The 26,357-nt window shown below is 37.6% G+C and overlaps 1 pseudogene; it reads right to left on the minus strand.

The window, feature by feature from the left end:
- Window positions 1-1,008: 1,008 nt before the first annotated feature.
- The window catches only part of LOC113182952 (la-related protein 1B-like), a 36,760-nt pseudogene continuing 11,411 nt past the window's right edge, over window positions 1,009-26,357 (minus strand).

A 26,357-nucleotide genomic window follows, 5' to 3' on the forward strand; every position in this document is an offset into this window, starting at 1 on the left:
AAATAGTTTACAAACCTCTATGTCTAGAATAGTCTCTTGATTAAGAAAATGATTGCATATGTAAATATACTATGTGATAAATATGTGTGTGGAGTGTGTATGTGTGTGCATGTGTGCATATGCATGAATTTTTACCCAATTATTTTTCTATGGGCATTCTCAATCTGGTTAAAATTTTTCCCCTCTTTTTCTTATCCCTGATTTCTATATAAATAGATGATATTTTTCTAAAAAAGGAAATATTTCATATTTTAAAGTAAAAAAAAACCCAACCTTTAATATTTAAAATGAAAACAGATTTTTAATCTATGGACATCTGAAAAACAGAACAAGGTAAAACACCATGGGGTTACCCACACTGGCTTGGTAACGGGCGATGACAAACTCTATCTTCCAGATGGTTCTTGTCTAAGTACCTGGAGGAGTCTAGGTCCTGGTGGAGGCGGAGATGTGTGCCATGTTCTCTGTATGTTAGTCAGCTTTTCATCATCATGACCAAAATAACTGACATAAACAACTTGAAGAAAGAAAGGTTTATTTTGGCTCATGGTTTCAGTCCATGATTGGTTGGCTCCATTGCTGTGTGAGCCAGTGGCCAGGTAGAACATTGCGGCAGAAGGACATCAGGGAGGAATGCTATTCACATCTTGATAGCTGTGAAACAGATGGAGAGAGAGAGGGTAAGGGAGAAAGGACCTGAGGATAAGAATACCCTTCCAGAGCTACCCCCAGCAGCCTACATTCTCCAAGAAGACCCCACCAGTTTCCACCACCTCCAGTAACACCATCAAATACAAATCTCTCAATGAATTAATCCATCAAAGAGGTCAGAGCCCTCTGGATCCAAACACTTCCCTAGATCTCACCTTTGAACCTTGCTGCATTGGAGATCAAGTCTTCAACAAATAAGCCTTTGGGGAAACAGACTATAGTGCAGACTATAACACTCAGGTACCTTGCCTCTGCATGGGTCTTAAGCAAATTAGAGACTGTACGGGCAGTTGCTGTTCATTCCTTACTTCCTTCACTCTGACAATCATCTGCTTTCTTTCCTGAGTAGGAAACCTGCAGAGGCAGCTGGCTTGTGATATTTTGGGTAGACCTGTGAGTTATATGAAAAGCAAATGCAGAGTCTCTCAATCCTTTAATCATATTGTCCAAGTCAAGAGCATTTGTCTCGAGTCTGTATTGTACCTTAAAAAAGTAAAAAATAAAGGTCCATACTTTTGACATTTCTTTTACTTAATTTCTTCCAGAATAAGTAAAGCTGCTGTCAGAGGATGTTTCAGCTTTTAAGTTCACTATTATTCTTATTATTCTTGGAGTTATCCATTCATGCATGCTTATAGAAGTTAAATTATTTTCAAAGACAGAATAATTTCTCTACCACAATTGAGCTCAAAGTAAGTGAAGAGCCAAGATGGAATAATTTCCTGTAAGAATCATTTCCTGTAAGAATATTGTGTTATAGTTCCAATAACCTGCAATATGGATTTATAATAGCTGAAAGATAGGGGGAAATTATTCTGATGAACTACGGGTTTCATTTGGCAAAAATCTCTGTGACTTACACATAGACAAACACACTTTCCCAAATTCACTTTTTTTTGGTGGGGGTGGGAGGTAGGGGAGTGTGTTGGAGATTGAACTCAGGTGCACTCAACCACTGAGCCACATCTCCAACCCTACTTTGTATTTTATTTAGAAACAGGATCTCACTGAGATGCTTTGCACCTCTCCGTTGCTGAGGCTGGCTTTGAACTCGTGATTCTTCTGTCTCAGCCTCCCAAGCTGCTGGGATTACAGGCATGTGCCACTGTGCCAGGCCCAAATTCATTTTGATCTATTAAATTTGTAGTAGTTTCACCCATTTACAAGTTAATTCAAAGCAGTGTACTTTTTAAAAGATGTTGCCTCCAATCAAAATTTGAAGCCAATCTTGGTTCTCTTTGTAAAGAACAAATTTTGTTAACTCTTCAGAAGATTATGAAACTCAGAAAAAACTGAGCATACAAATATGTCACTCTATTTGCTAAATTATAACACTATTTGCTAAACCTGTTTTAGTTTTATTTTGTCTTTCAAAACAAAAAGAAAAATGCTGATGATCATATGCAAATCAGTCTGATTTTATTGATGGTAAGTTGAGAATTCTCTTTTCTAGCAGAGGAACATGTTAACCCTCATAATCATTCAGGGTTTTAACTGGAAGCAGAAGGAATTAGTCCTTGAGAGTGGAGAAAAAAAGTGCCAGTGTTGGAGTGGGAGGCTCAGGAAAGAAACTAGGACCAGCGCGCAGTTCCCTGTCTCTAGCTGTGTATTTCTATAAGCAAATGTTTTGCTCAACCACGGCCTTTGTCATCACAAAGGACACCAGGATGACACAGAAGGTGTCTTTTGGGGCAGCCCTGAGCCTTAGCCTACTTTTGCTATCTGAGCCTCTTCATCATTGACTATTTCCTTTGAGTGCCAGCTCTAAAGGCTGGTTATTTGCTCCTGACTCACCCACCATTCCCAGTAAACCACTTGCTGGGGTCCATTACTGGTGAAAGACCTTGGTTATTCTAGGACTTCATCCTCAGCTGCATCCCTGGGCTCACTGCCAGTGGACACGGTGCTTTTCCACAGCTGAACTCACGCTGTATGTGAAGCCAGTTAATTGTACCAGGCAGAAAGAAACTAGAGAAAGCAGCTCACTGATCTTAGAACTACCCTAGAATAATGTTGGGATCTATGTGAGGAGACCTGACTATACAGTTTGATCTCTGACAACCAGAGGTCAGAAAGTTGCAGTTAAAAGAGAAAAATGACAACTCAGGCTTATTTTCTTTTGAAACCATCTGATAAAGAAGCTACAGCTGGGACTGGGATTGTGGCTCAGTGGCAGAGCGCTCACCTAGCATGTGCAAGGCCCTGGGTTCAATCCTCAGCACCACATAAAAATAAAATAAAGATATTGTGTCCAACTGTAACTAAAAAATAAATATTTTTTAAAAAGAAGCTACAGCTAGTTATCTTCTTATACACCCTCTTATCTTCTCATTCCCTCATCTTCCCCCACTTTCAAGGCCTTCAATTCCACACAACACTTAGCTTCCAACACTCACTTTTTTGCTTCCTGATTCTCTCACCTACATCTGTGAGCCCACTTACATGCCCTTGAACTCATTCACTGCTATATGCATCATGGTTATCTGTGGGATCTGTTTTCTTTTGCCTTTTGAACATGAATTTCTGTAGGTAAAGAGGTTGTTTGGTTAACCTGTGATACTGTATCATTACATTATGTAATGTGTAGGTATGGGCTTCTCTATCAGGTGGATGATTGAACCCTGATTGTGGTTTAATTCAGCTAGCTTTATATACAATTTGTAGACTGTATGTAGGACTGTACATATCACAAGGTGTGTAACTCTTGATGTTTATCTGGGTATCTCTGTTTAAGTACCTGGGTTGTATTTATGTATAAATCTGCATCTGTATATATCTGTATGTGTGTCTCAAGGTCCAGTCCACAAAATACAACCTTCTGCCTCCAATGTTTTTCTGCCTACAAAAATTTCTCCCTTTTATTCCTTTGACTTTTTTTGTTGTGGAAAAATTTGCCATTTTCCTTTCCTATTGGAAAGGTAGCAGAATACAACAGTTACTATTATGGCATTATGTTAAAATGTGGATATGTAACCGATGTGATTCTGCAATCTTTGTAATGTTTTGAATAACCAATTAAAAAATAAATAAATAATTAAATAATTAAAAAATAAAAAATAAAAATAAAATAAAATAAAATTCACCCGAAGGTTAAAAAAATAAAAAATAAAATAAATAAAATAAAATAGAGACAATAAATTTAGAATAGGGACTATTTCTGGCAATGAGTCAATAAAATAAAACAAAATAAATAAATAAATAAACAGCAAAAGAAAAGAAAAGAAAAATTTGCCATTTTAACCAATTTCAACTGTAAAATTCAGGTGGCATTAATTACATTCATATCATTTGGCAAAAAACAATGACTATCTGGTCCCCCGATTTTTTATCATCCAAATTTTTTATAATCTAAAACCATTAAGCGATAAGTCCCTAATCCTTTCTTTCTTCAGTCTCTGTTAACCTCTAACCTACTTTGTGTATGTATGAATTTGCCTACTCTAGATATTTCATATGGGTAGAATCATGCAATATTTGCCTTTTTGCATCTGACTTATTTTGTTGGTCAAGGTTTATCCGTGTTGTAGCAGGTATTAGAACTTCATCCTTTTATGATTTTTTGTGAATAATCTTCCACTGTGTATGTATAGATGCTTCTCAACCTACAATAGTGTAATGTCTCAATGAACCAGTGGTAAGTTGAAATTTCTCTAAGTCAAAAAGCATTCAATACACTTAACCTGCTGACTTAGCCTCACCTTAAATGTGCTCAGAATGCTTACATTCGCTATGGTTGGGGATCATAAGAGAGTGTTGTACTGCGTATCACTAGCGTGGGGAAAGATTAGAAATTCAAAATTTGATTTCTACTGTATGTGCATCACTTTTGCACCATAATCAAGTTGAAAATTTTTGAGTCAGGGCATCATAAATTGAGGACTGTCTGCATACTGCATTTTTTCTTCTTTCATCTGTATGGACAATTGGTTTGCTTCCACCTTTTGGATATTGTGAATAATGCTCCTATGAACACTGGCATCTAAGTATCTGTTCAAGTCTCTGCTTAAAACTCTTTTGCTATAAATCTGGGGGTGGAATTGTTAGATCATAAAGCAACTATGTTTTTGAGGAACTGCCAAACTGTTTCTACAGTGGCCCCATTTTACATTACTATTAGCAATGTATGAGGATTCCATTTCTCCATATCTTTCTCAATACTTCTTTTCATTTTATCATAGCCATCCTAATAGGTGTGAAGAGATGTTTCATGATTTTAATTTGCATTTCCTTAAGGATTAGTATTGTTACATAGTTTTTCATGTGCTTATTTGTCATTTTTGCATTTTCTTTGGGTAAATACCTATTCAAAACTTTTGCCCCATTGAATTTTTTTTGTTATTGAGTTATAAGAAGTCTTTATATATTCTGGATATTAGTGCATTATCAGATATATGCTTTGCAAATATTTCCTTCCATTTCATAGCTTATCCTTTAACTTTGTTGATGATGTCTTTTGATGCCCCCATATTTTTAATTTTGATGAATTTTATCTGCTTTTTTTCTTTTGTTGCTCATGCTTTTAGTATTATATGTAAGAATCCACTGCCAGACCAAAGATCATGAAGATTCACCCATTTTTTTCAAAGAGTTCTATGATTTCAGTCTTATATTTAGGTCTTTTATATACTTGAGTTAATGTTTTTGTGATATGAGGTGAGGATCCAACTTCATTTTTTTACATATGGAAATCCAGTTGTCCCAGTGCCATATATTGAAGAGTTTGCTTTTATCCCATTGAATGGACTTGACACCCTTGTCAAAACTCATGTGGAGCTAGGTCCAATGGTGCATGCCCATTAATCCCAGCAATTCAGAAGTTTGAAGCAGGAGGATTGCAAGTTCAAGGCCAGCCTCAGCAACTTAGTGAGACTATGTTCAAAATTTCAAAATTAAACTAAACTTTAAAAATTAAGCTAAAATAAAAAGTACTGGAAATGGGGATGTGGCTCAGAGGTAAAGCACCCCTGAGTTCAATCCCCAATACAAAAATAATCAAACAATAAAACTCAAACTGGTCATTGACATTTGGGTTTTTATCTGGATTCTTAATTCTATTCCACTGTTCTATATGTCTATCTTTATACCAGTTCTACATTGTTTAAGTTACAGTAACTTTATAACAACTTTGAAATCAAGAAGTGTGAGCCTTCTGCGTTTGCTATGGTTTTTCAAGATTGTTTTGACCATGTGGAGCTCCTGGAAATTCTATATATATTTGGAGATTGGCTTTTGGGCTACAGGAATTTTGGTAGAGGTTATGTTGAATCATAGATCACTTTGGGTAGTAATGACATCTTAACTATGCTAAGTCTTCCTACCCAGGAATATGGAATGTCTTCCCATTTGTTTAGGTTTTCTTAAACTTCTTTCAGCAATGTTTTGTAGTTTCACTGTACAAGTCTTTAACTTCCTTGGTTAATATATTTATAGTATTTGGTGTTTTAAACTTTTTTTTAAATGACAAATGAAAATTGTATATATGAATGATGTACAACATAATGTTTTGAAATATGTAGACATGGTGGAATGGCTAAATCAAGCCAACTAATATATGTACTATTTCATTTATCACTTTGTGAGAACACTTAAAATCTGCTCTTAGTGATTTTAAAGTATATGATTCATTGTTATTAATTACTGTAGCCATGTTGCATATATCCTTGGTTAAATTTTTTCCTAGGTATTTTATTCATCTTCTCCTTTGAATTGGCTCAGAATTCTCTCCCTTATATGAATAGACTACATACAATGTGTCCATGGTACACATAATAGTATCTAGCACATAACAGACATTGACCAAATGCTAGTTGATGTAAGATTATTTAAAACCACAAGATCTTAGAACTTTAAGGATTAAGATGTTAAGATGTCACAGAGATTTCAGCCTGGCATCTCTGCCTGTTGCTCACTGCTACCTACCTCTGAAAGCCCCAAATGTATTTAAGAGATCTCCTTCACTAACAGCCCAATTCAATTCTTAAATATGGGAGATTTAGGAGCTCCTTGAGATCCTACGTATCTTGCAGACCAGTCATAACCAATTTCATGCTTCTATAGACCAGGCTCATGTTCAGAGATTAATGAACTTCTTTGCAACAGCAGCTCTGTTGGCAGTAAAATTAGAGGTTCATGTCTCCTAAGAGTTTTCTGTAGGTAAAAAATGCAGTTACCACAGGCTAGGATTCTTTCTGATGGAGCAAATAAAAATGTGTCTTTGAGTATGGAGATTTTCCTGTGTCTGGCTCCTTTTTCTCTAAAATGAATCTTAAAGGATTGTTGTACCCACAGAAGTAGTTTGAAAGAACAAAATTTATATGTGAATTTCAGCAAATGAGGTCATCCCAATGGCCACAAAAATGAGCTAATGGTTCTCTGGAGATATGTTGTCTATGAGGATACAAAATATTAAAAAGTTTCTATAATGTATACATGCGCTTGTCTCCCCCCCACCCCGTGTGTGTGTGTGTGTGTGTGTGTGTGTGTGTGTGTAGTAGGTGATATGGCTGAATGTCATTTTGGAAATGAATATAACCCATCAGAGGGTAAGACACAGTTAAGGAAATTCCTTAATGTGCTGCTTTTAAAAAAATACCGTTTATTGGAGCAACCATGAAACAGCCGTAAACCAAGAGGAAAAGGTTAAAATGTCACAGAGATTTCAGCCTGGCATCTCTGCCTGTTGCTCACTGCCACTGTTGCAATGCTGAAAGTGCTAAATACCCCACTAGGCCTTACCTCTAGAGGAACTGTTTCGTTGTAGAATTGCTTCCACTTAGAAAAAAGACAAGATGAGAACTATGTCTTTATTTACAAAAAGACACAGTTAAGGAAGTTCCTTAATGTGCTGCTTTAAAAAAAAAAAAAATACTGTTTATTGACTTTTTGGCTATCTTTGACATAAGTGTAAATCAACCTGGCTCAGAGTTTAGTCTTGCTTTATCTGGCAATTTCCCACATAGCTTATCAGTCTTCTGTCATTCTCTTACCTCTCCTGGCTTCTCCAAAGCAGTAGGTAATCTCTGGTATGGATCTTGTCTCTGAGTCAATGATAAGAGACTAGCAACTCTTTTCTTCCTGGAATCTAGGAGTTGTAGAGGAGAATTGCTTGCTGCCTATTATATTTCCTTATTCCCTTCTGTCTTTACTAGTAGTTCCCCTATGTTGTTGGGGGGGAGGGTGATAATATGCTAAGGAACAATAAAATGAAGAGTACCTAGCATCCTCAGTCTACTTTATAGCTATGGGTTGTTTTGAACCCAGATTGAGACAATCAGGTATAAGCAAAAGCTTTTGGGCAGGACTTAAAGGAAAGATTTTTAAAATGCAGCCAACAATTGACAAATACCTTTTGTACTTCTTTTATCCTTCTTCCTGACAGATGTAATTATAGATGTAATGCTGCAGGGGAAGCAACCATGAAACAGCCGAAACCAAGAGGAAAAGGTTAAGATGTCACAGAGATTTCAGCCTGACATCTCTGCCTGTTGCTCACTGCTACCTACCTCTGAAAGCCCCAAACGTATTTAAGAGATCTCCTTCACTAACAGCCCAATTCAATTCTTAAATATGGGAGATTAAGGAGCTCCTTGAGATCCTATGTATCTTGCAGACCAAGTAGACAGATTTAGAGTAAACAATGGAGGAATTCTGGGCAGCCAAGATAATGGTTGATGACATTAGTCTGAATTTCCCAACATACTCCCACCCCAAAAACAAAGAATAAGAAGGTCAAATAAAACTATATGAAACTCGTATCTTTCCCATAACTGGAAGACATAGAATTTCAACTTCACTGTCCATAGCTAAGTAAACAGGAAACCCCAGCAAATTTCCTCCCACACTCTTGATGCAAGTCCCAGAGGGAAGGGAAACAGTCAGTTGTGGGGGAAATACTATGTTAAAGAAGGGAGTTAGTGATAAACCTAAGATTGATCTAAAACCACCTCCAGAAAGAGGAAGTTTGCAAATACTGAAAAAGTGCATGGGCTGATGAGAGCCTATAGCATGGGATAAAGAGACCTGGTAAAAAGGGTCAAAAATAAAGTACAGGAGACACCTCAAAATCTTGCAAATGAGGGAGACATTGAGGAAACTTTCAGATATATTTCCCCTCCAAAACTGAAAGAAACCCAAACCTACTTCTTCATTAACCTCCAAAGAAAAAAAATTAATTAATAAAATCATCTAAAAAAGAAAAAAGAAAAGAAATCAGACTTTACTACACTGACAGAAGAGGGCGCCCTTGAACTAGGAATCTTGCAACCACCCCAAAGGTCCAGCTCTGCACAGAAAATGTGGGTCAGTCTTCATCTAATCAAGGTTGTTAAAATAAAAATAAATAGGATCCAAACAACTCAACTGAGAAAATTCCTCCTCTAAATAATGGCAAAGTGGAAGAAAAAAGAACACAACACTCCAGATTGAGTTATATGTCCTCAAACAAGCATTTGGGAACTTCAAAAACACCTTGAATCACAAATTCAGACTCCAAGTACTAAGTATAATGCCAGGAAGAAATGAAATGAGAGTTGATTGAACTCAGAAAATAAGGAATTGATTGTACTTAGGAAAAAAACACAGGAAATAAAAACCATTATACTGCATCCATAGATTTTAGATAAAACATACTAAAGCCTCTTGTGTACATACAGACAGGCACTTACACACATGTCTTATTTCAAGATACATTCAGATGATTTCCTCCCATGTAGCTTTTGGGGGTTCATCTCATTTGGGTATGGTCTTTGATACATGCAATAAATGGTGTCTGTTAATATTGCCATTGATTGGATGAAGGCAGTAAGGGAAGGGAGGAAGTTCCAAATAAAATGTCTAGGTCAAAAAGTTATAGTTTGGTGAACTCTACTGTCTACCTAGGCCAATGGCTTCATAAGGAAGAGACAGAGATTCAGGGAGTTTTCATGTTTGCCAAAGCCAGTTAGTAATAGAAAGGATGAGGTAGACAAGTTTCCCTCCTTCTCCCCAACCCCTACCCCCATGTTCAGTTAAATTCTTTTTTAAAATTAAATTATTTATTTATTCTAATTTGTTATATATATGAAGGCAGAATGCAATTTATTTCATATTATACAACAGAGCACAATTTTTCAAGTCACTGGTTGTACGCAAAGTATTTTCACACCATTCATGTCTTCATACGTGTTCTTAGGGTAATGATATCTAACTCATTCCATGGTCTCTCCTACTCCACACACCCCTCCCTTTCCTTCCCTTTTCTTTGTCCTATCTAAAGCTCCTCATTCCTCCCATGCTCCCTTCCCATTGCTGTTATGAGTCAGCATCTTCATATCAAAGAAAACATGCAGCCTTTGTTTTTTTTGGGGGGGATTGGCTTACTTCACTTAGCATTATATTCTCCAACTCCATTTATTTACCTGCAAATGCCCTGATTTTATTCTATTTTGGTGTTGAATAGTATTCCATTGTGTATATATACCAAAGTTTCCCTATCCATTCACCTACTGAAGGGCTTCTGGGTTGGTTCCACAGTTTAGCTATTGTGAATTGTGCTGCTATAAACATTGATGTGGCTGTGTCCCTGTAGTATGCTGTTTTAAGTTCTTTGGGTATAAATTGAGGAGTTGGGTAGCTGAGTCAAATGGTGGTTCCATTCCAAGTTTTCCAAGGAATCTCCATACTGCTTTCCATATTGGTTGCATAAATTTGTAGTCCCACCAGCAATGTATGAGTGTGCCTTCCCCTGCAAATCCTCGCCAACACTTACTGTTGTTTGTATTCTTGATAGCTGCCACTCTAATTCCTAGAGATATTAAATATTTTTTTCATATATTTGTTGATTGATTGTATATCCTCTTCTGAGTAGTATCTGTTCAATTCCTTGACCCATTTATTGATTGGGTTATTTGTTTTTTGTTTTGTTTTGTTTTGTTGGTGTTAAGGTTTTTGAGTGCTTTATATATCCCAGAGATTAGTATTTTATCTGATGTGCTTGTGGTAAGAATTTGCTCCCATTCTGTAGGTCCTCTACTCACCTCACTGATTGTTTGTTTTGCTGAGAAGAGCTTTTTAGTTTGAATCCATCCCATTTATTGATTCTTGGTTTTAATTCTTGCACTATAGGAGTCTTATTAAGGAAGTTGGGGCCTAATCCCTCATGATGGAGATTTGGGCCTACTTTTTCTTCCATTAGGCATAAGGTCTCTGGTTTAATTCCTAGATCCTTGATCCATTTGAGTTGAGTTTTGTGCATGGAGAGAAATAGAGGTTTAATTTCATTTTTGTTACATGTGGATTTCCAGTTTTCCCAGTATCATCATCTTTTCTCCAATATGTTTTTGGTACCTTTGTCTAATATGAAATAACTGTAATTATGTGGGTTTGTCTATGTGTCCTCTATTCTGTACCAATGGTCTACAGGTCTATCTTGGTGCCAATACCATGCTGTTTTTGTTACAATTGGTCTGTAGTAGAGTTTAAGGTCTGAAATAGTAATGCCACCAGCTTCACTATTCTTGCTAAAGATTGCTTTGGCTATTCCAGGTCTCTTATTTTTCCAGATGAATTTCATGATTGCTTTATCTATTTTTTTGAGGAATATCATTGGGATTTTGATTGGGATTGCATTTAACTGTATAATGCTTTTGGTGGTATGGTCATTTTGACAATATTAATTCTGTCTATTCAAGAACAAGGTAGATCTTTTCATCTTTCTTTAGCATTCTGTAGTTTTCATTGTAGAGGTTACCTCTTTGGTTGATTCCCAAGTTTGGTTTTTTGTTTTGTTTTGTTTTTGATGCTTTACAGAAATGCCTTTGAATTTTGGGTGTTGATTTTATATCCTGCTACACTGCTGAATCCATTTATTAGTTATAGAAGATTTCTGGTGGAATTTTTGGATCTTCTAGGTATAGAATCATCTCGTCAGCAAACAGTGATGATCTGAGTTCTTATAGGTATCCCTTTAATTTCTTTCATCTATCTAATTGTTCTGGCTAGAGTTTTAAGAACCATGTTAAATAGAAGTGGTGAAAGAAGGCATCCCTGTCTTGTTCCAGTTTTTAGAGGGAATGGTTTCAATTTTTCTTCATTTAGAATGATATTGGCCTGGGGCGTAGCATAGATAGCTTTTATAATGTTGAGATATATTCCTGATATCCCTAGTTTTTCTAGTATTTTGAACATGAAGGAGTGATGTATTTTGTCAGATGCTTTCTTTGCATCTATTGAGATGATCATATGATTTTTATTTTTGAGTCTATTGATGTGATGAATCACATTTATTGCTTTCCATATATTGAACCAACCTTACTTCCCTGGGATGAACCCTACTTGATCGTAGTGCACTATCTTTTTGAAATGTTTTTGTATTCAATTTGCCATAATTTTATTGAGAATTTTTATATCTATATTCATTAGAGATATTGGTCTGAAGTTTTCTTTCTCTGATGTGTCTTTGCCTGGTTTTGGAATCAGTGTGATATTAGCCTCATAGAATGTGTTTGGAAGTGTTCCCTCTTTTTCTGTTTCATAAAATATTTGAGAAGTATTGGTGTTAGTTCTTCTTTAAAGGTCTTGTAGAACTCAGCTGTGTATCCATCTGGTCCTGGGCTTTTCTTGGTTGGTAGGCTTCTGATGGTGTCCTCTATTTCCTTGCTTGAAATTGTGTATATTGTCCTGATTTAGTTTGGGCATATCATATGCCACTAGAAATTTGTCAATGCCTTCAATATTTTCTATTTTATTGGAGTATAAATTTTCAAAATAATTTCTAATTATCTTCTATATCTCTGTAGTGTCCATTGTGATATTTCCTTTTTCATCATGGATGTTAGTAATTTCAGTTTTCTTTCTCCTTCTCTTTGTTAGCATGGCTAATGGTTTATCAATTTTATTTAGTTTTTCAAAGAACCAACTTTTCATTTTGTCACTTTTTTCAGTTGTTTCTTTTGTTTCAGTTTCATTGATTTCAGCTCTGATTTTAATTATTTCCTGTCTTCTACTGCTTTGGGGGTTGATTTGTTCTTCTTTTGAAAGTCTTCCCTTCTTGTTCTCCTCTTTATTCTTCCTCTCTCAGAAGACAGTGCCTTCTCTGTGAACCCACCTTTCAGCACAGTCCAGACCCTGTGACCCTCCTTCAGCAGAATCTTCTCCTTTATCGTCACTGTTCCACTTTTCTTATCCCCCAGACAGAAACTGCCTGCATCACCTTCACTTGAAAAAGGAAATGAATCAAAGGACCTTCCCTTGATTCTGTCACCTCTGAGTTTCCTCTTATCTCTAGACTTCTGAAGGTGCCTCATGGCAGCTGTCAGCTCTCCCTCCCAGCTCACTCCTAAAAATCTTGTGATCTGTTTTCCTCCTTCTTTCCTGAAGCTGTGTGCTCAGATACTGCTGGCTACTGTCTTTCAGATACTCCTATCCCTCGTCTCCTTGGATCCACAATTGTTTTTCTCCAGCCGATTTCATAGGTATTCATTTTCTTATTCTGATTTCCCTTCTTCCCTCCTAAATATAACCATTGTCCAAAGCTCCTGACTGCCTTTTCTTTCTGTCCTCCAAGCTACAAACTGGAAATATAGTCATATGTAGCTTAAAGACAGAGATTCATTCTAAGAAATACATCATTAGATCATTTTGTCATTGTGCAAACATCATAGTGTGTATTTATACAAACCTAGATGATATGGGCCTATCACACTATGTAACCTTGATGCAATTGAGAGATATCGTAAACATGAGATGTATGAGGCTGCTGCAGCGTAACACAACATACAGCTTTCCAGTAAGCTCTTTTGTCTAAGTAGAAGGAGTACATGCTAAGGTAGCAATAAAAGTATAGCACAGTAAATATGGTAGCATAGTCATTTATTGTCATTATAAAGCATCACGTACCTACATAATTACATGTGCTATATTTTTATATGACTGGCATTACAGTAAGTTTGTTTTTGCAAGCACCATCATAAACATGTGAGTGATACATCGCACCAGGCATTTTTGTTAGATAGAATTCGACACTGACAATGCCATTTTGAAACATATCCTCTGTCTTAGAACAAGAGTCATCCCATGGTCACTCTGACTCAGCCTGACTTTAAACTAAACCCCTGACAGTACTCCATCATCATAAAAGAAAAGAAATTGCTATTTGGGACTGGAATCCTGAAAACACCTGGTTCAACATGGATCAGTGACCACCCTCAAAGAATGGTGATGACTATAAGGACGTTGTTTCCTGACAACCCCCAGCAGCAGTCTAACCACAGAAATACCCCAATTCCCTGTATCTACTCCAGGGTGTAAGCAGAAGATGGGTCTTAGTCTCCACTGGACCCCCCACCCTTTAAGTTTGTTACTGTGGAGCTGCCTCTCCTCTTTATTTCCTACATTCAGTTCTTTCTTCACAATTTTGACAGTTACAACATCATTATGGAATTTTTCGTCAACATCATAGGAATTTTTCAGCTTCATTATAATCTTATGGGAAACACTCTCATGGCAGTCCGTGGCTGACCAAAATGCCCTTATATGGTACCTGACTATATACATTTGCAGGCTCATCTGCTTCTCAGGTGCCTCTCACACATGACCTACTGACATCATCCCTCAACTCCAGGGGGCAGCTGGAGCTTAGCATATCTGAAACTGAACTTCACATCCGGTTCTGTCCCTCCTCTTCAACTCCACTTCAGAGTTTTTGCCACTATCTTTTCCTGTGGCTTCTGAACCAAATCACTCACAAATGAACTCTTGCAGCATGCCTACTGGCAGTACAGTGAGTACATGCAGGCACTGGCCTTGGGACAGAGAATACGAGACGAGTGAGACCTGCTTTCTGCACTTGTACTTATGGACTCAGTAAAGGTCCTGTTCATTCAGCAGAGGCCACTTTCCTTCCACACCCACTCCCAGCCTCCTACTGCAAGCCAGTGTTACCTCTTTCCGAGACTAAAAGAAAAGCCCCTTAAGAAATTTCTCTGGAACCAGCCTGATCAAATGGACATCTCTGTCTTCTCACGTTTTGCATCTACTCCTGCTTCACCCTTCTCTGATCTGCCCATGCTGATCTTATTTGTCCTTTAAGGCTCTTCTCAAATTCCAGACCCTCTTTGATGTTTTCACTGACTTTTTGAGTCAGGAGTTCTGTCTTCTTTCTCACACAGACTTAACTCCTGCCCAATTTGGTAGCTCCATGAATTCTGAGATGTAAGATGTAGAAAACAGTTTTATGTGATAGAAAAATGGATCAGTGATCAACTTCAAGAGCAACCATTCCCTAAGTGCTTATGTGTAATATACCTTTTTCTTTCCTGGAGGTTTGATAAACCACTGGGGAAGCTGAAGATGCTAGGGCTACTAAATTCTGTTTGGGTCTCTAAAGGAAAGCATATGTGACTTCAAGAACCTTGCAGGAGTTCTCTGGGCTTGGGTTCACTATCTAGAAAATAGAAACACTGTGTACATGATTTTCATATCTTCTTCCAGATCTAATATTCTGGAATGAAGGGTTCTAGGGGATTTGACTCTGTAGCATACTCTGTCAGTTGTCTAATTCAACACCCATGCCCAGCTCCTCTTCTTTCCTCACCATCTTTACAGAAATTGAGAAGCTAGAAACCCACTTACCATCCTTCCCTGCAGCTTGTGGTGATCATATGACATAGTCATGGTCAATGAGATATAAGCAGAACTCTATAAAGGGGGTTTCTGAGACAGCTTTTGCTTTCTAGGTGACGTAGAGAGGCACAGCCTTCATCACTCCTGTGGCAGAATTTCAGCAAGGCCCTGATGTGGGCACCCTGGAGTATGGGCAGGACCATGGGATATCACCTCATGATTAGGTTACTAAGCAGTTGCTTTGTGTCAATCAAAGGGAATTTATCCCAAGAGGGCCTAACATCATCAGGTGAGTCTTTTGCAAGAAAGCTGATTTCCTGTTGGTTTTCAGGAAGAAAGCATTCTACCCACAACTGGTAATCTTGAGAGAGGACCCCGAAATTCAGCTCCAGCTGACCCCTTGATTGCAGCTTGGTGATTTCTTAAGCAAAAAAGTCAGTTAACCAGTAACCAGATTCCTGACCTTAGAAACCATAAGATCATGTATTTGTGTTGTATTAAAGTGCTATATTTGTGGCAATTTGTTATGCAGCAATTTAAAACTAATATAACTAATGCATCTCCTTCCACCTTAACACAAGTCAGATCAGGTGCTTCAAAAATCATTTTATAATCATGAAGGAAAGACCAGAGGAATCACAAAGCTCCTGACACTGACCTCTTCTTCCTCTAAACCAAGGTCAGCAACTGCTTTTTCTCTAAATTTTTTAAACCATAAAAAGAAAATGTCTGTCTGTATGAACGAATACAAGTTAGAATGCTTTTCTTTTACTTGCAGTTGAAATCATTTCCAACTGATCAAGCGGGCTTCCAAAAGCAGCATGAGCAAATTCTTATTTATTCTTTGGCAAACATTTATAAGGAATGTATAATGTTCCAGATAGGGAGAAAAATCCACTAGAAATTAAAAAAAAAAAAAAAAAACACAACTTTGTCCTCTATAGGCTCAGAGCCTAGTGTTCATGACGTAGGGGATGAAAAGGCAGAGAAATCAAGATATAATTATAATATAGCATGGTTAGGCTGGAATAGTTATACCTATTCCAGAAAGTCTTAGGGAAGCTCAAAGAAGGGGCACCTAGCACAGATTCTTGGGGTGGTGGGGAGAGAATTGGGAGGTTTAGATGTGCAACAGAATTATGAGAAAGGAGAACAAGTTACTTGGAAGAAGTAAAGGTTTTATAACCATCCTGCTGTGGATGCTGCCCACTCCACCCCTGCCTGGGGACAGAGCAGTATGAGTATTCTCCCTTGTCACCCAGGGAAATGCAAAAGGCATATGTTACTCTGTCCTGCTGCCTTGCTCCCTAGATTATTGCCTTAGGCAGCTGCCCCAGATGAAACCACATCCAGAGAGCTGCTGACTGATGGGGAATCTAGGTCAAGGTCTTTCAAGAATGTGCTGTGCACAAGGAATATAAGAAAAGAGAAATGGATTTGACAGGGAGGGTAAGCCCCTCAGTCTTTGAAGTAGAATCTTAGAAGACTTCAGGCTGGGTCAAACTATGTCACCTCTCCTATTGGATTATGGTTCTAAAGCCTAGGAATTTCCTTGGAAATCATAGAAAGCCATTGTAAATCCCCTTTCAAAAAGTAAAAGAATAAATATGTTGAAATAATAAAATGTGAGTTCTAAAACAGGACCTAGGGAAAAACACTGTAGGTAAAAAGATATTGCAGAAAGTGGAGAGCAACAACAAAATAAATCTTATTTTATCCATTGACCTATTTATTTGAGGAACAAAAATGATTTGGAATGGCTGGGGGGAAAAGAGGTAACTTCAGGACATGGAGAACTAAATGCCCTTCCACTCTCAGAAGGCATCATACCCAATTTCAACTCATTTCTCAGATGCTGGGGAAGCTGCCATAGTAGCAGCAGTTAAGGACTTCAACCCAGGCCTAGGGCTTTTTTATTATTTTTGTAAAAGTTGTGTTTACTGAGATTTATATATATATATATATATCTCCAATTCACCCTCTCTCTGTGTCCATATCAATAGATTTGACAAATGTGCACAGTAGTGTAATTGTCACTAGAAGGAAGGCAGAGAATATTTCCATTACAGCCAAACTTTCCTCCTGTCCCTAGCAGCCCCACCCCTGGCAACCACTGCTTTAATTTATGTCCCTGTAGGTTTTCCTTTTCTAGAATGTCATATAAATGGAATCTCATGGCACATAGCCTTTTGTGTCTGAGTGACTTCTTGCACTTAGCATAACGCAAGGCCAATTTTTAAAAGCTTTGGTTTTAATGTTCTTTGCCAAGGTCATCTTTCTTTTTGATCTAAGTGTTCATGCTTGTCTTAACAAATTCACTGAAGTATGACTGTGTAGATCTTAAATTGAGCCTGGGGAATACCAGGCAGTTTCTCCTGATAATCTATTCTGATGTGTTGGCTCAAATTACACTTGCACAGTGCAAATAATACCACTAGTAGTAAATGTATACATGCATATTATTCTATTTATTAGCATTTAAAAATGTATAACTTCCTTTTGATAAATCAAGAGTATTTATAGACCCTCTATTGTTGTCCTTAAGGAACTTGCAAGCATAATTAAAAAGGCAGCACTGAATTAAATCATGGAAGTTGATTGCTGAAAGAGGGTTTAGTGATCATCTAGTCTCGCATCATAGATTTTCACATTTGGCAGTGGCTTTCAAGATTCTTCAGACCTTCCTGTCATCTTATATTTGAATTTCCCCTGGGGTGGCAAGCTCCAGAGCAGACAGACCCAGTACTTCAATGTGTGAAGCCAGCCAGTTGACAGCAATGGTGGCTGAGGCAAACTGAAGAGGGTATGGTGGTGCCTATGGTAACTCAAATTCAATCTGAAAAAACAAACACTATGTAAAGCCAATAAATACATATGTCTGGGCATGATTCAGACCTTGAGTCATCGTATTGGAATATCTTTTCTCTGTTTGCTTTCCCAAGCTTTTATCTAGGAGAGCAGATACTCCCAGGGTCTTCTCACTCACTGGTTCCATGTGCCAGTCTGACTTCTGGCTGCCAGCACAGCATTTCTTGGTTACAGGATTTCTCCAACCCTTAGCTCCCGCTCTGCCACACTCTGACCAGGCAGGCAAGAAGGGGCAGAGGATTTAAATGCCCCTCCTAGGACAACTATCCACCACAACTGATGGAAATTTATATACAAATATCCCAGCTCCCTTAGTCTATAGGAGTGAGGTGCATATTATACACTGGCCCCCAGAATTCCTAAGGGAGCTGAGAGTCCCTGTTACCATAGTAGACTCCTGTGTGATAAAGTATCCTTTAAGTCTGGTGTCCATTCCTTGTCTCAATTCCCATTTTCTACCAGTCTTTCCTGAAACCACCTGCCAATTGACCTACTGGAATGTGCTTCTTCATTTGAGGGACTGATTCTGGGACATTTCAAATTCATCTAACCAGGGAGTGCTTGAACACCCCTAGAGTTAGAGCCCAAGTCCCATGAAACTCTCTTTTGATATCTCTAACCCATAGAAATATTATTCCCTTAATGGGATGAAAACTGACTGCTAATGACTGGCAGACACCTAGAGGTCCACTCTCTGAACATGTCTAGAAAACTCCCTATTTAGAAAGAACCACTCAGCACCATTTTTAACCACCTTGTTATTGTTGAATATATCCTACATTTCCCTCATTTATCTATGAAAAGAATGTTAATTGGTACTGAAACACAGGAATAAGAATCTAGAATAAAAAAAAAATACCCAGGAGAAGGACAACCATCTCAAACCTGTGAATTAGAGAAATGTACTAGGCTTTTCTCATTAAGTGAGATGAACTACTATACTAAGTATTTATTTACTACTACTATGAGACCTGGTTAAATGTTAGAAGAAGCCACTCCTCCATATTTATCCTAAAAAATTAAAGTCATCATACTATAGACATATATGCATACCCATGTTTATAACAGCACAATTCACAATAGCCAAACTTTGGATCCAGCTTAGGTGTCCATCAACAGATGAATAGATAAAGAAACAATGGTATATATACACAAAGCCGTTTAATCCAACCATAAAGAAAAAATAAATCATGTCATTTGTAGAAATAAATTACAAGAAATAAAATCAAGAACTTGAGAACATCATGTTAAGCATAATAAGCCAAATTCAGAAGATCAAGCATCAGATGTTTTCTCTTCTATATGGAACCTAGAGAGAAAAAAGAATAAGAAAGGGGTGTGTGTGTGTGTCATGAAAATTGAAGGGAAATCAGTAGAGGAAAGGGACAAGGCAGGGAGGGAGGGAGGAAAGGAAAGTGGAAATACTGGGAATTGATACTGGCCAAATTATATTATTATATTGTGTGTATGTATGAATATGTAACAACAAATCCCACCATTATGTACAACTATAATGCACCAATAAAAAATATGGAAAAAATGCTGGGAGAGAGGTCAATCCAGAAGGCAGTATAATTTTGTTAGATGTGTAACCCATGCATTATGTATAGTTTGTGATCTTTGTCTTTCAATAGGGAGGGAGCATGAAAAATGCATTGCCTTCCTTTTCAGCCTACCAGTTTTAGCTTTGTGTGCTTCCTTCCCAGTCAGCTATTGACAGTTGTTCCCATATTTACAGTTGAATAGGGCATCAAACTGGAGAGGTGTGGCCAGGTAGGAAATCTTCAGCTTCTTTCCAAGAGTCATCCTTTGGGACTATCTAAGAAGAAAGGAAAATTTTGCATCTATGTTCATCAGGGATATTGGAAGTTTTCTTTCCTTGATATGTCTTTGTTTTTGGTACCAGGGTGATACTAGCCTCATAGAATGAGTTTGGAAGGGTTATCTCCTTTTCTATTTCATGGAATAATTTGAGGATTATTGGTATTAGTTCTTCCTTGAAGGTTTTGTAGAAACCTTGGCTGAGAATCCGTCTAGTCCTGGGCTTTTCTTGGTTGGTAGGCTTTTGATGGTGTCTTCTATTTCATTGCTGGAAATTGACCTGTTTAAGTTGTGTATGTCCTCCTGATTCAGTTTGGGTAGATCATATGTCTCTAGGAATTTGTTGATGTCTTTGAGATTTTCTATTTTATTGGAGTATAAATTTTCAAAATAGTTTCTAGTTATCTCCTGGATTTCAATAGTGTCCGTCATGATATTTCCTTTTCCATCATGAATTTTAGTAACTTGAGTTTTCTTTCTCTTTCGCTTCATTAGTGTGGCTAAGGGTTTATCAATTTTATTTATTTTTCAAAGAACCACATTTTCATTTTGGCAGTTTTTTTTCAATTGTTTCTTTTGTTTCAATTTCATTGATGTCAGCTCTGATTTTAATTATTTCCTGTCTTCTACTACTTTTGGTGTTGATTTGTTCTCCTTTTTCTAGGGCTTTGAGATGTAATGTTAAGCCATTTATTTGTTGAGTTTTTGTTCTTTTAATGAATAAGCTCAATGCAATAAACTTTCCTCTTAGCACTGCCTTCATAGTGTTCCAGATTTTGATATGTTGTATCAGTGTTCTCATTTACCTCTAAGAATTTTTTTATCACCTCCCTGATATCTTCTGCTACCCATTGTTCTTTCAATAGCATATTATTTAGTCTCCAGGTGTTGGAGTAACTTCTATTTTTTAATTATATGGTTGATTTCTAATTTTATTTCATTATAAAATAGATAGAATACATTGTATTTGCTAAGACTTGCTTTGTGACATAACATATAGTATATTTTAGAGTTGATGGATGCAATATTTTATATGTCTGTTAAGTCTAAATTATCAATTATATTATTGAGCTCTATAGTTTCTTTGTTTAGTTTTTGTTTGGAAGATCTATTCAGTGGTGAGGAAGTACATTTAAGTCACCCAGTATTATTGTGTTGGTCTATTGGATTCTTGAAATTGAGAAGAGTTTAATTATGCAGATGCTCCATTTTTTAGGGCATATATATTTATGATTGTTATGTCTTGCCAAATCATTGTGTTTGTTTAGGACCTGATTTCCTTGACAAGACTCCTAAAGTACAAGAAATAAAATCAAGAATCAACAAATGGAATGGATTCCAACTAAAAAGCTTCTTCTCAGCAAAGAAAACAATCAATAATATGAAGAGAAAGCCTACGGAATTCGAAAAATCTTTACTGCACACACATCAGACAGAGCACTAATCTCCAGGATATATAAAGGACTCAAAAAACTTAACACCCCCCCCAAAAAAACACAAAAAACCCCCAAATAACCCAATCAATAAATTGGCTAAGGATCTGAACAGACACTTCATAGAAGAAATATAATTGATCAACAAATATATGAAAAAATATTCAATATCTCTAGCAATTAGAGAAATGCACATCAAAACTATTTTAAGATTTCATCATACTCCAGTGAGAATGGCAATTTTAAAAAAATTCAAGCAACAATAAATGTTGGCGAGAATAATGGGGGAAACTACACTCATTTATTGCTGGTAGTACTGCAAATTGGTTCAGCCACTATGGAAAGCTAGCACTATGGTGTCCCATCCGGCAGGACACATCAACGTGGGCAGCGAACCTAGATGGGGAGGAATGAAGGGACAAGAGACACGACAGGTGACAGCAAGACAAAAGTTCTGATCAAGCTGCAAACTTTTATTGTTCACACAGGGGTATTTATATGCTGGGGATGGGGAAGCTCTCTAATCAGCAATTGCTGGATGTGGGTGGTAAAACTGCCAGCTGCAAGATGTCTGAAGATCCTGATAACCACAGGATGTTCCAGGGAGATAGGTAGCTGCAGGATGCCTCCCAGGCAGGATGTCTCCCAGGGGGCTGTCAGGCTAATCTTTGAAGGAGAATTTCCTTCTAGTCCCTGACACTATGGAAATTCTACAGAAAACTTGAAATGGAACTACCATTTGATCCAGCTATCCCCCTCCTTAGTTTATACCCAAAGGACTTAAAATCAACATATTACAGTGATGTAGTTGCATCAATGTTTACAGCAACTCAATTCACAATAGCTAAACTGTGGAATCAACCTAAATGCCCTGCAACAGATGAATGGATAAATAAACTGTGGTGTATGTACACAATGGGATATTATTCAGCCCTAAAGAAGAATGAAATTATGGTATTTGCAGGTAAATGCGTGGAGTTGGAGAATATCATGCTGAGCGAAGTAAGACAATCCCCCCAAAACCAAAGGCCAAATGTTTTCTCTAACAAATGAGTGCTGATCCATAAGGGGATGCGGGAAGAGAAGAATGAAGGAACTTTGGATTGGGTAGAGGGGAGTGAGGGGAGGGGAGGGAGTGTGTGGGGGGGGATGGTAGTATGAGATGGACATCATTACCCTATGTACATGTATGATTGCAGGAATGGTGTGACTCTGCATCATAGACAGCCAGAGAAATGAGCAGTTGTGCTCCATTTGTGTACAATGAGTTGAATGCATTCTGCTGTCATGTGTAACTAATTAGAACAAATTAAACAGACAAAAGAGGCAAGGAAAGTTTTGAATTCTCTGAGCAGTTTTCTTGTGGCTTCTCTTGTCCTCCCCTTCCCATCTTGCAAAGGGAGTTTGAGGAGAAGGGAGATTTGGGTTAAATGGAGTCAAAATATGGATTTCAGAGCCCTTGTGATGTCACTTCTTACATGGTATTTGAAATAAGGCATTTGATGAATAGTTAAATATACTAGCTTCTTCCTCTTGAGTATTCTTTTAGGGTATCCATCCTCATTTTTTTCTCCATAACTTATTTCTGGGACCTGGAGAAAGGATTACTTTTCTTACACAAAACCATTCTGTGAATATGCTTGGAGTATTTATGAATAGTTAAAAATTACTTTTGAAAGAGAGATAAACAAGTGATTATTGAATTCAAAGCTACTCCTATTCCTCCCACTTCTTCTGCTTCTGATATAATTACAGTAAGTCTGGGTTATGCATGTGAACATCTTCTGGGTTTGATTGTCAAGCAATCAAATAGCATTTCTCGCCCCCACTCAGACCCATAATTTAGAAGCTCCTCTGCAGTGACACTTGATGCAGTTTAATTATAATGCTCTTCAATACAGAAAGCTATTTAAAGGGTGGTGGAAGCTGTGCAGTTTCAGTCCTTTCTCTCGCAATTCAGAAATGTATGTGTGTAGTTGATCCCAAATTGAAACTTGAAAACTTGTGCATGACTTCTAACAGCAATACTTCTTCCTTTATGGAATGACTGCTGTTTAAAATACATATTCCTTTCCAAGAAAGCATGTCCAGCGCAGGTTTACCATTTTGAAATTCCCGGCCCCATCCCCCAAACCATTAGAAGAAAGCATGTAAAATTCCACAATCACCTCCATTCTGTTTCCGTCAACCTTTTTTTTTTTTTTTTCCATTTTAAAATTAAATTCTCAAGCCCCAAATGGGTAGGTGTTTTAATTCAGCATTGAAATAAAGAGATGCTTTTTCTGGACATATTCTCTCCTCCTCCCAGGCAGTTACTGGTGCCGAATTGCTTTTAATTATCTTCCATTCAATGCTAGTCATAACCGCCTGCCTACTTCACACTTAGGCAGTCCAGCCCACAGAGCTCACCCCAGCCCCCTCAGACTGAATCATCTGCTTCTGCCCCCGTCCTCCTTTCCTCCTTTCCCTCTGATGTTTCCTTTTTCACTTCAGTGCCCTTTTAAGAGGGACACTCTTGCATTTCCAACGTTGTTTTTTTTTTTTTTTTTGTAAATGATTATGTCCCCTGTAAACTCCAAAATCCTCAATTCTTATGAAATTTTCTTTCCATTACCAAAGATAACTTGCGCTTAAGACACCACAGAATCTGTGTTTATTACCATTAATTCTGGTGTACATTAGGGAAAAGGAGGATTTGAGAAACTGGGTATCTATCACTTTCACTCAAACATGTGAAAGACAAAAAGGAGTCACTTTTGGAAGTTCCCAATTTGGCAGAGACCTTGGAAGCTTCCCAGGCCTTAGAAATGCAAATAACCGATTTGCAGTTTCACATTCCTTTCAACATTCCATTCTCCTTGGTTTTTTTTTTTTTTTAAATGTGGCAGTTAAGTCTTTTCAAATGGTTAACCCTTGAGTGTCTCTTTTTCCTCAGGTGTAAGAGCTGACCAAAGGCTCCTACAAAGGGTGGAAGGCTAGGGGCTCTAATATTTGACACCTGTAGGCATTCTCCCAGGGGTGATCTCAACCAACAGAACAGTGTGGATACCAGCTGGGGCCATAAAGACACCATCAAACATTTCATCTCTGGGCGTTGTTCCTTCTCTAACATTTTTAGGAGGTATCCATGCATAAAGACAAATATCTCCTCCTATCCAGGACAAGTCACTCCTTAATCTCTCACCAGATTCTACATAATATAGACCTCAGAGTGACCCCAAAAAGCAAAGGAAAAAAGAATCAAGTGCAAATGATGACGACTGGGGGAAGGGGGTATTATTAAGTTTATGGTTAAGAGAGAGATTCGTTGTTTTATGTGAGAAAAGTGAGCTCAAAAAAAAAAAAAGAGAAAGAAAGAAAGAAAAGAAAAATAGAGTTTGAAATAAGAACATTATGCTTTGTGAAGTGCCCTTTCCACCTATTATTTTACCAAACACCCCATAGAAAGTTATCACTCTCATCATTTGACAAATAGAGAAACTGAAGTTCAAAAAGGTAAATAATTATCCCAAGTTCACATTTCTGGAAATTGATGCTGCCAAACGAAACTTCTAGCCAGTGTTTGCACCTTATGTTTTACAGTTTTGTGAGCTTTCCCCAAACTCCAATCATTGAACTAAGCTCTTTTCTGTGTCTTCTGACTAAAGGCTCACAGCAACCCCACGATGTTGTTATTTAGGCGTTGATAACATTACCACAATTTTCTCCATAATGAAAATATGGCATATTTTATGCTGGTATATATCTCATCTCCCAACAGAAGGCAATAGGCCCTTTTGTCTTGAGAAAAGAGGTGTCTCTGAAGAAGGGTCAAAGGAGAGAAGGAGAACTCCATTCAGGACCAGTGGGGTTCTTGCTAATGTGATGGAGAAGAATTTTAGCACCTGCCAATCAGAGGCATAGACAAAGATTAATTTAGGAGAGTAGCTACACATTCAAGGGAGAATGCAGGTCATCTTGAGAATGAGAGATGCATTTTGAGGTCCCCAGCTTTTCTTTTAAAGGAAATTTGATGAAGGGTGCTTATAGAAAGGTATGTAAAAATAATTTCAGTGTGGTGATCTCAGATGGGTTCTGGTGTTCTGGTCAGACTGAGATACTGAGATTGATGTGGTCTTCATTATCTGATCAATAGTGCAATAAACTCTCCCCTAAGCTAAAGGTTTCTTGAAATAGCATATCTCTCTTAATGTATTTATTGAAGGGTTAACTAACAGTGCACAGGCAGATTGACAAATTTCCTAGGAATCTGGAGTAACAGGCCTGGGAGAGTGACTGGCTTAGGGAGTGACAGACCTGGAAAAGTATGCAGAACTTTTGAATTTAAATCTTTAATTTCTTAATTTAAATTTAATTTCTTGTTCTCCTGTTATGTCTCTTTTCTACCTGTTTGTATTTTAATTCTTTCTGTCCTACTTCACTTTCACATATTATTTTCTGGAGTCCAAATTGTCAATGTATTAGGAGACAAGAGAGGAATCATATGTTCACAACCCTTAGCATTTCCGCCATGGATCAAATGAAAACATTTATGTGGGAAGATGAATAAGGGAAGTAGATCACCCCACTTATCTTTTTGCAGTTTGTCAGGAAAATGATTTGTAAGGTGGTACTCAATATTTTTTGCTCTGACTCAAGGAATGATTGGGTGGGAAGACTGATAATAAAGGGGAAATGTGATTCTATTTGTTTTGCTTATCTGCAATTATGGAAAAACAGGATATGCATGTGGCACAATTCTGTTTTACTCAGAAAATGAAGGAATCTATGGGCTGGGGATGTGGCTCAAGCTGTAGCGCGCTCGCCTGGCATGCGTGTGGCCCAGGTTCGATCCTCAGCACCACATACAAAGAAAGATGTTGTGTCGGCCGAAAACTAAAAAATAAACATTAAAAAATTCAAAAAAAAAAAAAAAGAAAATGAAGG

The sequence above is a fragment of the Urocitellus parryii genome, chromosome 1 (genome assembly GCF_045843805.1).
Source record: "Urocitellus parryii isolate mUroPar1 chromosome 1, mUroPar1.hap1, whole genome shotgun sequence".
NCBI lineage: Eukaryota > Metazoa > Chordata > Mammalia > Rodentia > Sciuridae > Urocitellus > Urocitellus parryii.